Source organism: Sabethes cyaneus, chromosome 2, assembly GCF_943734655.1.
Source record: "Sabethes cyaneus chromosome 2, idSabCyanKW18_F2, whole genome shotgun sequence".
Taxonomy (NCBI): domain Eukaryota; kingdom Metazoa; phylum Arthropoda; class Insecta; order Diptera; family Culicidae; genus Sabethes; species Sabethes cyaneus.
In genome coordinates this window covers 101,522,534-101,539,134 of record NC_071354.1, presented here as the reverse complement: position 1 = coordinate 101,539,134, position 16,601 = coordinate 101,522,534, and the positions used below count along the sequence as shown (strand labels likewise).

General features: G+C 40.3%; 1 protein-coding gene across 2 annotated transcripts in view; it reads right to left on the bottom strand.

The window, feature by feature from the left end:
• The window catches only part of LOC128734278 (pyruvate carboxylase, mitochondrial), a 36,585-nt gene that overhangs the window by 17,912 nt on the left and 2,072 nt on the right, over window positions 1–16,601 (bottom strand). Inside the window, exon 1 of one of the 2 annotated variants that reach the window (XM_053828377.1) lies at window positions 4,977–5,084. The exons of the other annotated variant lie outside the window; for it this stretch is intronic. The gene's annotated coding sequence lies outside the window, so the exon portion shown is untranslated. Of the gene's footprint in view, window positions 1–4,976; window positions 5,085–16,601 lie in introns of those variants that run through there. 2 annotated transcript variants of the gene reach the window in all.

The following is a 16,601-nucleotide window of genomic DNA, read 5'->3' as shown; positions in this document are numbered from 1 at the left end:
TTTTTGCAATGCTTTGCTGCTTTGCTCTGCCGGCGAGTGAGCATCAGTTTGGTTTCATCTTTCTTTTTCTGCCGGAGCGCTACCGAATGCATGCTCTCAAGGTCACGGAGCAAATCGTTTCAGTCCATATAATTGCCTATCGCATATTCTCCTTGGGACACGGAGCGAATAGCATCGTGTCTCCAGTGTGCGAAGAAAATACACTCAAGTCGCTTTTTACGCGAAGGATACGTTCCGCGTAAATCAAAACCGCGTAAATTCCGAAATTCGCGTAAATTCCAAAAATCGCGTAAAAAAAACACGTAAATTCCGAAATTCGTAAAAAAAACCGCGTAAATTCCGAAAATCCCGTAAAGAAACCAAAATTTCGCGCAAAAAACTTTGTGGATTTCAACACTACGCGAAAAAATAGATGTTTTGAGCACATCCGCGTAAATTCCGAAATTCGCGTAAAAAAACCGCGTAAATTCCGAAATTCGCATAAAAACCGCTGAATTCCGAAATTCGCGTTAAAAAGCCGCGCAAATTCCGAAATTCGCGTAAAAAAAACCGCGTAAATTCCGAAATTCGCGTAAAAATAGTCGCGTAAAAACCGCGTAAAAAGCGACTTCAGTGTATTAGCTCTGCTTGTCGTTATACTCCTTCTGCGCAAGATGAGTGGTCGTAAGAGAAAACAGTATTCAGGCATCGTTCGGAGGGAGAGGAAACGGTTGAACAGAAAACGAAAGCAACTTGATCGTTGTGAGAAGCAAATTGCTCTGCCTCTGTATGCACAAGATGAGCAAAATGAAGCCTGGTTAAGGGGAAATGAGTCGTTTACTTTTCGTCGGAAAGCCCAATATCGGAAGCAGCTTTTGGGCTCAAAACAGCGGCTCTGTTTTTAAAAATGTATTCTTTACATTCTTCTTTCCAATCTGAACACAGAGAATATATTTTCATGAAAAGAAGTTTCGTTTTAAACAAAAAACTGCTTTTGAAATTTACATTACCAATGACGACTCATTTTTCCTAAACCGTATTAACCCTTTATAAGGCCGTGGCAACTACGCGTGGAATTAACACAAACTTCATCGAAACATAATGTTAACATTCGGTAGAACCCATTTATATTCTTTTTGTTGAGAAAATTGCTGAAAAACTTGAAAAAATTGGTGGCAATATAGTTGCCACTGCCCCTCTAGCGCAAAATGTTGGTGGCAATATGTTTGCCACTGCCCGTCTGGTGCAAAACGTTGGTGGCAATATAGTTGCCACTGCCCGTTTAGAGCCAAACATTGGTGGCAACATAGTTGCCGCTGCCTGTCTGGCGTAAAACGTTGGTGGCAATATTTTTGCCACCCGCTCGCAGGCTCACTTTTAAGAAACTGATCAAGTTCTACCATTTAAATCTACAACTATACGAAGTATTCATTAACATTTGGCTTTTTTTGCTGGAAAAATAGCTAGAAAACTTGAAAAAATTGGTGGCAATATAGTTGCCACTGCCCGTCTAGCGCAAAACGTTGGTGGCAATATGTTTGCCGCAGCCCGTTAAGCCCAAAAAACATGTTCTCGAATGTTGGTTCTAAGTTTTTGGATAAATCCGCATAATCTGTCACAAAACGCCGTAAACTGAATATTACCATCCAAAAAGTTTCCAATTTAATGGTTTTTCTACGAATTTAAACCAAATTTACTGTTGACACTCAAAAACCAAGATTTGTTCTCATAAAAGTGGTTCGTAAATTACCATTTTTACAAATTCAGCGATTTAAAAACATAGAGAATGTTGCCAAAGGCTATCAGAACACATTGAGTACATAATATGCTAAAACGATATTGTTAGAAAAGCAAAAACAATATTTTTCGTTGGTGGCAATATAGTTGCCACTGCCTTATAAAGGGTTAACTTATAACCGGTACTAGCCATGTAATCTGCATCAGAATGAATTGTATCATTAGTGTATGCAATAGCAACATGACTAAATTAGTGTTGTATGGAGTAATTTTCAAATGGAACCCATGCGGCACGTATGAACATAGCTTAAAATTTGTTGTCAACACCAATACCACTGCCATCGCGAGTAGCTTCAGCGGACAGCTATCTTAACAGGGATCTGATCATAACGTGACGCCAAATCTGGATGTAAAGAAATGCTCGAATAAGCTACGTGATTTTGCTGACGAAATACGATTGCGTCGTTATGGATGATGAAACATACTACAAGGTCCCTTTCAGACAAATTCGTGGACAAGAATTTTATGCCTTATTTGATTAGTGGAGTGTTCCGGAAGACTTCAAAATAAAAAATCTCAAAAAAAAGCTTCTCGGATACGGTTTGATCTGCATCTGCGGACTAAAATAAGGAACGTTTTCGTTACTTCCGAACCCATAAATCAGGAAATTTATCAAAAGGAGTGCCTTGAGCAGGTATTACTGCTATTTCTAGAGTAGCCTTGCTTTTTTTGGCTCGACTTAGCAAGCTATCACTATACAGTTTCGAACAAACAGTGGTACAACGACAATGGCATCACGGCGGTTCCCGAGGAGTGGAATTCGCCAATGTCGATTGAGGAACCCTGATTGGTTAGGATGGGTAAATTTTAGAAAAAGTATGAAACTGCAAGCGAAGAGCAGAAACTTGACTGCCAAGCAGGCGGGAAAATTGCTGGGTCGTGTCCGAAAAAAGTTCGAGTAAACCGTATGGGTTACAGTTAGGAATAAGGAAACAATGGTCCGATGTATTCAAAAATAACAAAATGCTATACGTAATTTTACTCTAACAAAATTCTTGTGTCCAAATTTTGTCGTGTTCAACCTTTAGGCATGATAAGGTAAGTTGCAGTTAATATTGAGTAAGTTTATCAGTGTCCAAAACAACCTTTGGACTAGACATTCAATAAATAAATAATTCGATAATGATCTAACAGGGCTGGAATGCTATTAAAAAATAAACAAAAGGCTTAACAATAACTAGCTCTGATAATATTTTATTACAAATGCAAATAGATTAAAATTGAAAATCTGATCGTCACCAAAGCCGAACAGAAACATGTGCCAGGTTTTATCTTCTGAATCTTATTTTTAGACCTCACGTTTTATTCCTTTTTGTCTGTCCCATTGTACAGTTCCTTATCATTTAATCTTTTTAATGTGTAGAATCCTATGGGGGAAATGCAATTTCTTTTATATTTTATTGAAATTAAATTCTGTAGCTGTTTCACATCTCTTTAATTTTTTTCTGTTGAAGCAATATACTGGTTCGAATGTTCGTTTTTTGTTTCCTATTTAGATCACAGCAAATAAGATCATCGTAAGATTACGATCTAACAATTATAAAAAGGAGATGAAGTAATTGGTTTACTTCGATTAATATGTACTTAAATTAATCGAATGCTTGAAAATGATAAAAATTAATGAATCGATAGATTCGTAAAAAACCTATAAATGTTTAATTGACAGAACCAAAAACGTGACACGCCATATCCTTGCTTTTCCATGAACTACCGCAATCTAAACTTGGACTTGCGAGAGCGTCTTTCCTCAAGGCCAAACCGGAATCGGGGTTAAATAATTCAAATGTGTAGACTCGGTGTCTAATGACCTTCGTTCACTACAGCTGATAGGCATTGAACGCTATGGTTATTTAGATCGTCTAGCCGTTGTTAAACTTAACATGACTGTTCTGATGTGCGGTTTCGTACCACGCTGTTCATAAAGTTCGTTAGTCTCTGACTCACTATTTAGGTTGCAGATCATGCCATAAAGCGCTTCGCAGATGAGCATGCAAAAAGTAGAAGAAGCTATAAGTTTCAATTGAGAAGCATACCATTCGCCTATGTTTTGTGTGAGTTGATTTAATTTGTTTGAATGGCAATATTGAAGGCGTGACGTGATAACCGGTGCTGTTCCTGGTAGGATGGGTTTTATCTGCGAAGAATTTCGCACGCAGATGAAATTATTGCTTAACCTTTAAACTGCGTAGACACGAGGCAATCAGTCCTGGTTTTTTTGCCTGGAACAGCTCCTTATCGGTAGACATTGAAGTAGCGCTGTATGCAACATCGCTTTTGAAAATAGGATCAACCTTTGAGTTGTAGTCATAAACACGGTCCGTCCGCAGTAGTGTGCCGTGTTTCAGTAATGCACGCCGGGCTAAAGATCATGTTTCATTATCAGTTGTTTTCAGATTTATTTAAGAATAGATGGCAGGTTTTTTTCTGTTATGTAATTTTTGGTACACTGCAGAACAAAAATCCAGTTTTTAGCAGGTTTTTTTGATTATGTTCTGTGTTCGTCACGACCACAAAATTTTTCGAGTTACTCATTATTTTCTGGTGCTAGTTTTGCAATAGACGTAGATATTTCAATTAATAATCTATGCGAATCCATTTATGTTGGAACATTCAATCAACAATCAACTATTGGAATAAGACTTTTATCCTGTACAGCCAAGCCCATGGCTTCATAAAAGACTGAAAACTAATTGGATTGCTTATCGACAGATCAAGGGACCATCGATTTCAGGAAAATGCTAATCAAGCGATAACAAAAATATTAAGCTTAATATCGAGTGTTTCTCCACATAGAAACGTACATTCCGAACCATCCTTATCAGTTTACTTAAAATCTCACATAGGTATATAAAGTTGTTGCACTCATTTATCAGTGATGTTTTATCGCTTGTTTTAATTGCTATGTTTTAGATTCCGGCTTTTTTGCGTGGCGTTTTACGCGGTATTCGGTGATTTATGGTTTGCATGCGTTTTTACGCGTTTTACGATAACTGGAGATGGATTTCTGCGCGTTCAATAAGTAGCCTTCATACTTTTTTATGTGTTCCAAATTTACACTATTAGCTATAACTATAAAATTGTACTTCCTATTCGAATCAGTTTGGATCAAACACTATTGCACTATTTTTCGATTTATTGCTCTGCACTGAATTCGGCATATAACTAGTGAAATCGACCTTCACCTTGCTAGCAAATCCTACCTTAGTATGGAGCTAAGTCACTATTCGTTTCTTCGACTCGATGACAGACACAGCTAGCAAGTGCACTGTTCCGAAGTGAGCGTCGTACTGACCGACTTTCATCACGGAGGATTATTTCAAGGTTTACTGAACGCCTCTGTTATCAGTATACAGTCGTTCATCGATTTGTAAGTAAAGTGTTCATCGGTGGATGAAACCGAAACGTCTATTATCAAGTGTGGCAAAAACACGTACGTACGCACATATGATCGTCGGTGGGAACTAACGGATTTCCAGATCTCTGAGGTAACCGGATGCCAACGTTGAACGGTTGGCCCCAATCAAATGGTCCCATCACTGTAATCAGCTGTCTGATCGGTACTGCAATAAAAGAGACTTGTTTTCCAATATTTCACGTTCACGTATCACTGTAAAGGGAAGTGATGATCGTGCTTTCAGTTGAAATTAGTAAAAATTGTAGAAAAAGCCTCAGATTTGCAAAAGAATAACTGGGAGTTGAGAAATAATCATGCATATAAAACTAATGCAATAAAGTTTCAGAACAGTAGATACCATTCAAATAATTTAAAATGTTTCAAAACGATGCTTCAATGCATGTATCAACACAGTATAAGTAACCAATTCAAACAAGTGAAATAATATGATATTAGCATTTATGATTATTCGCCGAAAACTCGGGTGAACACTTTTCAATGTTTTACGTAGTGTTTGTTTTGAGCTATTATCAAGTGAAAGAGGTTAGGATTACGTAAAAATAATCATAATAAATTGACTGCTATTATCAACGTTGTTCAACTTGTTACGAAAGCGTGCACAATTGAACGCAGATTTCCGATCAGCTGTAGTAAAATTGTTAACGGCAACATAATCGTATGATGCCTAACGTACGTGCTTTTTTTAATTTCATTCCATCGAGTTAGAAGTTTGCAGTATACAAAAAATAACTGACGTACATACACAGTTGAATTATTTCAATCTTTCAATAATGAAAATATTACGTCAGCATTATTTTTTGATTCTGAGCTGTGGCCGACAAACTAATGACCGGTCATGTATCGTCTCTAATCGCCAATTTATGAATTTTTGAATTTGGAAAATGTTTGTGATAACGCCATCGTGAAATTCTGCGTGATTCAAATGAGAGGAGCTCGAGAGTGCCCCAGAAACACACTCGTAGCACATCACTCGTTCCAGATTAGCTTTCGTTCTTGTGCATATAGCTTCGAGCTCGACTGTATCGTATACTGCTTTGAAATCCACGGAACTATGATGCGTGGGCACGCTGTATTCCCGATATTTCTGGAGGATTTGTCGGAGAGTGAAAATTTGATCTGTAGTAGCACGGACCCACATAGAGCACAGTTGATATTGCTCTACGAATTATCTTGCTATTGGGGATAAACGACGTAACAAAAGCTGGGAGCGCACCTTGTAAGCGGCGTTGATCAGCGTAATGACACGACAATTACAGCAATTGCATCATTCCATCTATTCCTCCCGTCGTTTCTCCTCTTCCGAATCCTTGAAAGTACCGTTGCTAGTGATTCTTTACCATTTTTGTAGAGTTTTTGCCGGAAGTCAGTCGTTTCCGCCGACTCTATTATTCTTCAACTGAGCGATTTCTTGCCAGATCTTGTCGAAATTGGGAAGTGGCACGTTGTTGTCGTTTATAGGCACTCCCAGGTTAACTTCTGTTCCGTCTCTTTCTGTTATATTACCACTGAGACGCCCATCGAAGAACCTGTGCATATTATGATGTGTTCCTGTGCATATTATGGTGTGTTCACTTTCTCATTGAACTTGCGCGTTTCATTAGCCTGGAATCTATCCTTCTGATGCGTATTTCTTCGCAGGATCGTGGTCAACTCATTCCGCGCCAAATTCTCCCTCGTGGCAGTAGATAGTTTTTCCAAACTCTTATTTTCCTCTCAATCGCTTGTTGGCATTCTCCTTCAAACCAATCATTTCGAGTTCACTTCGCCTAGCACCGCGGTTGCGGCCTTATTGACAACCGAGCTTATTATAATCCTTCCGTCTTCCAGGGTCGAAACACCTAGTTGCACAAAGGAAGTTAGAGCTCCATGCGATACGTGCACGTAGTTCTCAACAACTCGTGGTTTGCCCAAATCCAAATGTTTTTCCGAGCAGGGCGACTTTGTTTCGAGATATATACCGTCGATAGTTTTGAGCGCACATGTGCTGCTACTAGGTAATGACACGAGTCGATACCCGCACCCCGTAGATAGTGTATGTTGGTATGTTTGAGAAAAACTAGCTGAGCGATGAGAATATGGCTGATGTGGTTTGGAATTTTCGTAAGTTTTCGTATTAGAAAGGTTTAGCAAGGTTGCCTTACTAGGGGCACGCTACCGAGTCTCGTGATGGGGCAACCTTCTTAGGTGTGGTGTCGAAACAACACATATCTTTTTTCCTTTCACCCGCTCGGGATGAAATGCTTTCGTTGGCCGCGTTTGCGTGAGTGCCTCCTTCCGTGTCGGTATGTGACCTAAGTTTCCACCGGGTTGGTCACCCGATCTCCACTAAGATTGCTTGTATTCCGGCTAGCACTACGAAAAGGTGGGGAGAGGAGTTACTGGATAAGGATGGGGTCTATGCTACGCATTATTGTGCAAAAAACAAGTGCATCGAAGACCAAATGCATGAAAGGTAGAAGCACTAAGAAGACGAACATGCTCCCACGGACAGTAATCGTTGAGGGCGACGAATTAAAAGTGGTTGATGAGTTCGTGTAATTCGTGATCGTTGGTGACCGCGGATAACAACACAATTAAAAAGATCCAGCGCATTCATATTTCAGGTCTGAATTTCCCCTAGTAAACCTAGGACATTTAGTGCACAGAAAACGATTCTCTTCAACAACGCTATCGCAGTAGAGGAACCTAGCCTGCAAGATGGCTCGGTCAGGCCAAAGGCGAGCTCTGTGATGCATATGGAGTTGGCGACGAGTGACCCAAAACTGAGTTCAATGTAGACGACTGCTTGAAATGGCACGAGTCGACCCGCTTCTACGCTGACGACGACGATATCATGTCGCCACCAGTTTCCTCTGTTTCAGGTAGTGGTGGGGTCGTCGAAGAGAACTGTTTTCGCTGCACTGTCGTTGGGCATCCTTACGATATGCGTCGGTCCAACTAAGCCTCCCGCGTTTCGCAAGATGTACGATGGAAATCTCTCCAAGTAGTACTCATCATTCATTCCCCTCCATCATTCTCGGATTGCCGTTTGTACTCTGCAGCAGTTTCTCGACCACAGTATCTTCTGCTCCACAAGGGTGCTTATGTCCTCAATAAGCAACGTCATAGCTTTAAGACCATAAAGAACTACCGCTACAATGAGGGGTTTGCACATTGTCAGGTTCGTCCGGCGGCGTATGCTTTTTGAACATAGCGTTTTGTAGGCCCTATTTGCTGCTTGAATGCGCCGCTGGACCGTTACTAACACATACTGGATTCCTGTTTCAGAATCCCGAGGATTCTTACTTCATAGTACCTTTACCGAGTTATAGGTATAGGTATAGATATCCTGGGGATTCACCTTTGGGATTCTCAAGATTCTCTTTTTGATACATCCGGGAGTATTGTAGTTGTAGTGTTGTGGTCCCCAGCGCTCCCAAATACAGGAACTCATCTACCACTTCTAATTCGTCACCATCAACGATTTTCGTATGTGGGAGGCATGCGTTCGTTTTCTTTGAACCTCTACCTTTCATGAGCTGGTCTACGACTCATTTATTTATTTATAGTCAAAATCTCCTAGCCTTCCGCTTTCAGTCTGACGTCGATGACGTCTGCCGTCGCAAAGTTTCTGGTTATAGCATCAAGCTCATGTGCAAAGTCTAGGAGTTGACTACCTTGACCAAAGATTGTGCATCTCGTTTTGATGCCCACTCATCAAATCACACCTTGGGGCCGTGCACTAATTACGTAAAGGCTTTTTCTACATTTTTGAACCTCCCCTTCCCCCATCCCTGCCTCGTAAAATCTTAGTAAGATGTTTTGAAACATCAAAATTCAAATTTTATTTGAAAAGTTAGACACTGAAAGAACATTGAAGCAGTCAACAAAGTTCAAACAAGTTCGTAAAAACCAAATTTCAAACAAATTCATAATGAAAAACAAACAAATCATTTATCTGTTGTAAACCCCTTCAGAGTTCACTCACGAACAGAACGTATTTCACTATTGAGGTTGTCAATAGATGTTGGTATAGGCTCAGAAACTCACTAGCGTTCACATAATTCGCATTGATTCACTCTACATCCTCTGAACACATATCCTCGTCAAGTAGCATACAAAGAACTTCTTTGCCTCTCCTAGATGACACGTGACATGGTCTTATCTAGGTACTGGCACTGCGGTGCGTTGAATGTACCTATCTGTTATGACCAACCACGGTTTCCTTTGAAGCAAAATACTGACCCCACTCTAAGCACAGGCGGCAGGCAAGATCTTTGGGAACTGAAGAACAATACATCCCAAGAAACATTTTTGTTGTATAGTAGCTTATCAAGCACTTGTACCATTGGTATAGCTATACATTAGTTGAATACGCAACTTTTAAACAAAAATTCTCGTGATATCGTAAGGGATTTTGCGGCTGCCCTGCGGGATTGGGATAGGCAATTGCAACGAATATTTCGTTGGAATAATAACATAAACGGATAACATCAGATGGCTCTGGAACAAGTAGGCCGACTGCTGTTTCGCTGAGAGGGTAGGACTAAATTACTTAGCAGATTGTTATGCATTTCCTTCCAGCATGAAGGATTTCGACACTTCACAACTTAACTCATCAATTTAAACTTTTTTGTAACAAGTAACATGAGTTGCTATTAAAAAATGTGAATTTTTCATAAATTTTTCGTGCATGAACATCTTACGTAAGAAATGATTAAACCCCCCTAAATAAGATTTTCTAAGATTTTGCGGAATCCCCCTCCCCCCATCATGCCTTACGTAATTAGTGCACGACCCCCTCCAACAGTGACGTTCATCCCCTTCTTGTCGCAACCCTGGTTACAGTAGTTCGAAACTTCTCAAAAAAATTTCAATATGATAAACAATCAAAGCTACACTTCAAGGTAGATTGAAACATTTAAAAATATACTATCCTCCTTTTATTTTATTATCACTAGATTCGCATTTCATTCGCAAAAACTGCACAAGCCAATTAAAAGGCATCGAGATAAAACCGGTATTGGAAATAAACATTTTACGGTTGGCAAAATGACTGGCGGAACGTTCTGAACCTTCTTCGTTCAAAGCCAAAACGACGAGCACGTGTTGTTGTTTTTTGTTAAGATGTTTTTCCCTGCGTCGCGCAGTTGAATTATTGTATCTTTGCGCGAGCTACAAAAACATACGGTAATGAATGCCCGTTTTGGTTTTTTTTAGCAATATTTATAGCTATCGTACAATGGGACGGTTGTAAACTCAAGCTTCAAAGCATTATACCATGAAAATTTCTTAGGTTATTAAATATTAGTATTGTCTTTGGTATTACCAATATCTAACAATTATCCTGTTGAAGTTAAATGTTTTATTTTTGAGCTTTTAAATTATAGAAATTTTGATAGATACATATTACACTGTCATTGAGATTTCCATTTTGGGTAAAACGAAAAGACCAAGATATTGTCAGCAAGTACACATGTAAAACGTATGTAAATAGCTTGTAATTTATAGAATTATATGGAGGCAACGTTCGGTTAAAGTGATAATATAACTGTGGTAGGGTAAACTACAAAATCGTCGACAAATATGTTCAGCAGGTATTGTCTGTTTTTTTCTCATACGATCTTATGGTTCTAGAGTACGTTGGCTTTTCTAAAAATAGATGTTCGGGTGTAAATCAAATTTTACCCTACTTGTGCGTGACACGAGCTCATCAATTGTGGTGTTTATCCGAAAAAGCGCGGCGTGTGTTACCCGTGCGTCTAGCGCAGAAATATGCAATAGAGTATGGTTTAATCCGTTTCTAGCTGTTATGCTTTGTTTTTATGACGAACGTATCGTTATAAGTACCCAACCCTATTAGACCGTGGCGCCGACCCCTGCAAATAATGCTAATATATAACCTGAGTGTCTCCTAGCCGACAGATGACTGCCTTGACATTGGTCTAATTTCGTAACACTAGTAAAATGAATATATTTTGAATCTATAGGTTTGAATCAATTGTTATGCTGATTTTACTGTTGCAAAGTCTAGAACATACCTACTTCATACTTCATCTGCTAGTACTATGATAAGTATGCAGAGAGCACTACAAACGTCAATCGATGCGTTTGGGCCATTTGAGGTATAAGCGCTCGCAGTTTGGGTATCAACAACCGTAAATACTTAATTTTCAACGCTGTAATGAATGCGCTGTAATGTTTCACCCGCCATGTTAACCGAAAATCACTTTAGCTGATTCCCACTTATCCACGGTTCATGGTGATCAGAGTAGTGCGTGACAATGACCAAAGTATCACCAATTAGATCGATTCATTTAACAAATCTGAATGATGAAAGTTTAACTAAAGATTGGCCTATCCCTAAAGCTCACATATTCGGAGAAGTTGCTCCATTTAATTTCCATTAGTACAGATCAATTACGGCAGGTTAACTACGATATTTACGGTTGCTGATGTCCATACCCCTCCCAGTTGGCCTCGAGGTACGACGCTGCCCTAATAAGCCAGTTGTCGTATGTTCGAATCTCGGATGGGAGAGGCTGTTAGAGTCGACAGGATCGTAGCAACTGGCCCTGCAATTGCTGGCTGCGAAGTCTGTCGTATAAAAACAGAAGGTCAAATTTCGATAACGGAATGTAGTACCTAGGCTTTGCTTTGCTTTGATGTCCATGCTCATGCTCTAAGTAGTGTTCGAGGAGCAAGAATTAGGCCTGTAGCTTTTTTCTATCCTAATTTAGAAGTTAAGCTTAGAAGTTAACGGTATTATGGCCTGGAAATTAAATAAAAAGAAAACTTATCCAATTATTTTTATTTAATTTCCAGGTTTCGTATTCTACTAAGACGCTCCAAAAACTTCAGTCAATATTATGGCGCTGCAAATAATTAAGCATAAGCATAAGCATATGCATACGATACCAATATTATGCCGCTGCAAATAATTTACTCGAAACAGATCATATCTTTATTCTGTATTATCAAGGTAATAAGAATACTATCTTAACCATTATTAAAGAATTTACAAGATTAATCAAAATTAATCATGAAATCTTATGCAAAGAAAGCCTCTGCAAAATAAGTAAGCTAGATGGTCATTCAATGTTGTTTTTTCTTTGCAAGATAGTGTTATGATTTAGTAGATTATGTAAAAATATGTAAATATAAACAATCCAATAGAGAAAAAACTATATCACAGGATTGTTTCTTTGTGCATTTATAAATATTTTGTTATTTACATAGGCGCAGATGCTGTAGCTTGCCGATCAAACATAAAACGCGAAAGCAAAACTGGTTCAACTTGAAACATTGTACAGAATGCGACGCAGATATCGTAGTCGATCGGCCCTCGGCAGGCCAACATGTTTGCCACTTGATTTGCCGTTCCAAACAATATCAAACAAACACGTTGACCCTTCCCAAGGTAGACGGCTGACGTCATCCAGACACGCATATGGTGCAATGTACCTAGACAAGACATCCTCTCAGCGACTGCTACCGGTGCGGATTGGCGCGGCAGCGGCGGTGGCATGTGACGCTACTCACGCGATTTATAGTTGCAACTAGCAACTAGAATTGCCATCTCCCAATACATGCACAAATAGTAACCAGCAATTCGTTTACTCATACTGCATTATTCCAAGAAGCCGGCTAATGAGACAGAGCTCAAAAGTACTACTATATGGGTTATTAGAATAGTTCATGCTCGTTTGAATCCAGCCAAAGTTATAAAAAATAATTTTTCCAATATGTGTTCATAGATTGTAAAACGTTTTTATAGTGGGTTATAAAATATTTCAGTTACTTCAACACATATCTCTTTTATGACGTCGGGGATTGAGTCCCACCTGAACAGAAGTTTCTTTAATTGAAGTCATAAGACGTGGTCTAGGGTGTACCTACCCTTATTTAACCGACAGTTTTCACCTGAATTAATTTTTATTTAATTCAAGGTATTTATCTAATTAGGCCTAAAAAATTACAGAACCAATGTATAAGTACCATCCGTTATTAGTAATTATTTATTAGAGCACAATAAAGTTAGCGCACAGACAAACAGACACTACTCTTGAATTAATCATTTCGGCCATGCAAAAGTGATTTCTAAGCAACAAGAATTGAGACATGGCTAAAGTTGCACGTTTTATAGACGGTTGATTCGTTTTATACTTGTTTAATCTTTCTCTAAATTAAGGACCAAACAGAATGCGGCGTCAACGCATCCGTCAGCGTCAATTTGACAGTTTTCGCAGGGGTTTACTGTCAAATTGACGCTGACGAAGCGTTGACGCAGTATTCTGTTTGGCCCTCTACGCCGGTAAAAACAAGACACGATTTCGGAACTGTACGTGACGAGGCTGATGAAGTGTCGCGTGGTGATGGACTACAAAATCTGCTTCAAAGCAGATTTCTAACAGCTTCCTTGGCAGGGGTTTTATACACAACCGGAATGAGAAGGATGGTAGACATTTTTAAGCATACGAAACTGTCAAAGTTCGCTTAAAAAACATCTGGTTTGGCAGACTACCTCTACCTATGACTTAAAAATGGACATTTTCCATTACAACCGGGCCCATTAACCAGAAAATCCACCTATACGAGTATTCGGAAAAACTGAAAGAACATGACGGTTTTGGCATCCTGCTATTACGAAACAAAGACCATGAAATGCAGGATAAGAAGCAATATCTTACAAAATTGGAATTGTAAATAAATGATATGTTTGATAAAGCGTGCCCAAGTTGATTTTCAATCGTATCATCATGATCATGACGGCCAGACATACGATTTTCAGCATAGATGTGTATAGTAGTACGGAAACAGTCGCGCCTAATCGAATATTATCGTATACAAATGCCTATTGTGGTAGGCCTTGATCTATTCTGCTTCCCAAGAAGGTTATGTGTTTAATTATTGTTCGATAAAGATTGCCATTCGTTAGTCAACCACCAAGCAAGTTAGACTGACTTTAGTTTCTTCGAACTACCAGTCCTTTAACTTGGTTATAGCTAAAATAATTGGCGACAAGAGAAAATTTTGGAAGCATTTCGAACTCCTTCAAGAATTTCGGAATTTTCAAGCCTGAAGAAAATGTCTGATGTGGATCTGAAGAACGCGTTTCTGCAGCTCACCAATCTCATCGCGAAGCAGCAACAGCAGCAGTTAGAAAACCTGCAGAGTCGTGCAAATCAGGCTGGCAACAACAGAGAGAAAGTCATCGATTCCCCGGCCAGCGGCATTCAAGATTTGCAGTAGGATCCGAACGCAGTTTTTTTGTCGATGGCTGGTATGGGAGATACGAGGACGTTTTCACGAATGACGGCGAAGCGCTGGATGATGCCGCCCGAGTGAGATTGCTTCTACGTATCCTGAGTGGCAGCATAGAAGCACGTAACGCCAACATTGTGTCTTTCAACCAGACCATAAGGTGCCTAAAACGCCCTGTTGGAAGAGGAGCGGTGATCAGCACTCCACCTGTGAGTATCCGTTTGCTTCGCACACCTACTCCTGATACTTCCGGCCTATCGAGGACAAGTTGAGAAGCATTTTCTCGGTTTGAAACCTGAGTCTGAGTTCCTCTTTCTGAGTTCCAGACCGAGATCATCATCGGCGACGTCACCAAAACTGGTCGCCTCTTCATCTCGGACAACGCTGAACTCAACGTTCTGGGATTCGAGACCATGGATCTTCTCAATCTGTGCTCAACGCCGATTAGCATCCTGGTCAACGTAAACGCCATCCAACAAAGACAAGATGAGTTCATCAACAACTTCAAGCACCAGTTTCCGGAAGTTTTCCAAAGCACGCTGGATAAGTACACGAAAACGCAAGTGGAGCTGTACCTGAAGTCCGAGGCAAGTCCTGTCTACTGTCCCAAGCGACCCGCTGCATACGATGCACTGCCCAAAGTAGATGCTGAACTCGAAAGGCTCCAGAAAACGGTAATATTTCTCTGGTTCAATTCTCGGACTGGGCAGCTCCAATAGTGTTTGTACGTAAAACGGACAACGTATCAGTCCGTGTGTGTGGAGCTTATTCTATGGGGCTGAACAACGCGCTGGAATGTGACCGGCATCCTCTGCCAAACTCAGACGACATCTTTGTGGAACTGGCAGGAGCACGTTATTTCAAGCATCTCGACTTTGTCAGACGCCTTTTTTGTATGCCAGAAGGGAACTGGGTTCAAAAATGCCACAGCGAAAGTCATGGAGACTGTTTTTTTGTTGCTGTTCCCAATTGCTGTACACAGTTTACGAATTGCTCATACCCATTGAAGGAGTTGAGCTAGGTTGTAGGATTGTGCACCAATTTGGTACTACATGGTTAATGAAACCAGTTTCCATAAAGCAAAGCCTAGGTGCTACATTCCGTTATCGAAACTTGACCTTCTGTTTTTATAAGACAGACAGATCCTATTGACTCTAACAGCCTCTCCCAGTCGAGATTCAAACATACGACGACTGACTTATTAAGCCAGCAGTATACCTCGAGGCCAACTGGAAGGCTGTTTCCAAAAAGAGTATGGAGTTAATAGGCAGCCTCCTAAGAAGGTGTACCTGGAAGACGCAAGAGCTTCACAGCAGCAGAGTAAGTGCATTGAACTTTCTAGTTCTAAGTTGCAAAAGCGGCAAATGTCAGTTAAGACATTGCCAATTCTCTTTGAATGATAAAGAGAGGGACAATGTCCGGTGAGGAGAGCCATGATTGTGCGCAGTTCACTATTCGTTGAAGTAAGCATTTTTTTAACTACTGACTGTAGGGTCTGGGTAGGTAAGCTGTTTAGCTTGTCTACAACCCTGCGCTTGATACCACCTGGATGCTATTGCTAGCTTTTCCCAAGTAAGTAATTCGCTTTTGACAGCGGATATGGAGGTGTTCAGAAACCCATGAAATGCTGAGCAGATCCTTGTCTTGCTAGGCAGTCAGCAAGCTTATTGCCATCGATTCCGCTGTGTTCAGGTGCCCAGAATAATAAAATTTTGTTCTGGTGGACAGCTAACTTCCAAACTAATTTTAGTGGACTTGACAGCCTGCAGCGCAGCCTGGCTATTCGTAAAGATACCGATTTTCGCATGCCTATACTTTCGTTTTAGACATATCTTGGCGCAGATGTATATTGCCAGACGCCTACCTGCAGATCTAAATTGAGGAAGAATCCTGCAAGTTGCTTACCGTGAGCACACATTGTGGACTCTTCCAATACAACCGACTTCCACCTGGAGTAAAGTCAGCAGCAGGCTCATTTCAGTGTATCATCGATAGTATGGCGGCCGGCATCTCTGGAGCCAAGCCGTACTTGGACGACTTCCTAGTTGCACCAGGCAGAAGTACGAGCTAAGCTTCTATGCGTGAGTATGGTTTCTACTTACGCCTCGAAAAATTCCGTAGCGACATTGCCGTTTTGTGCTCCCTTATAGCAGGTTCCTAGGACAAG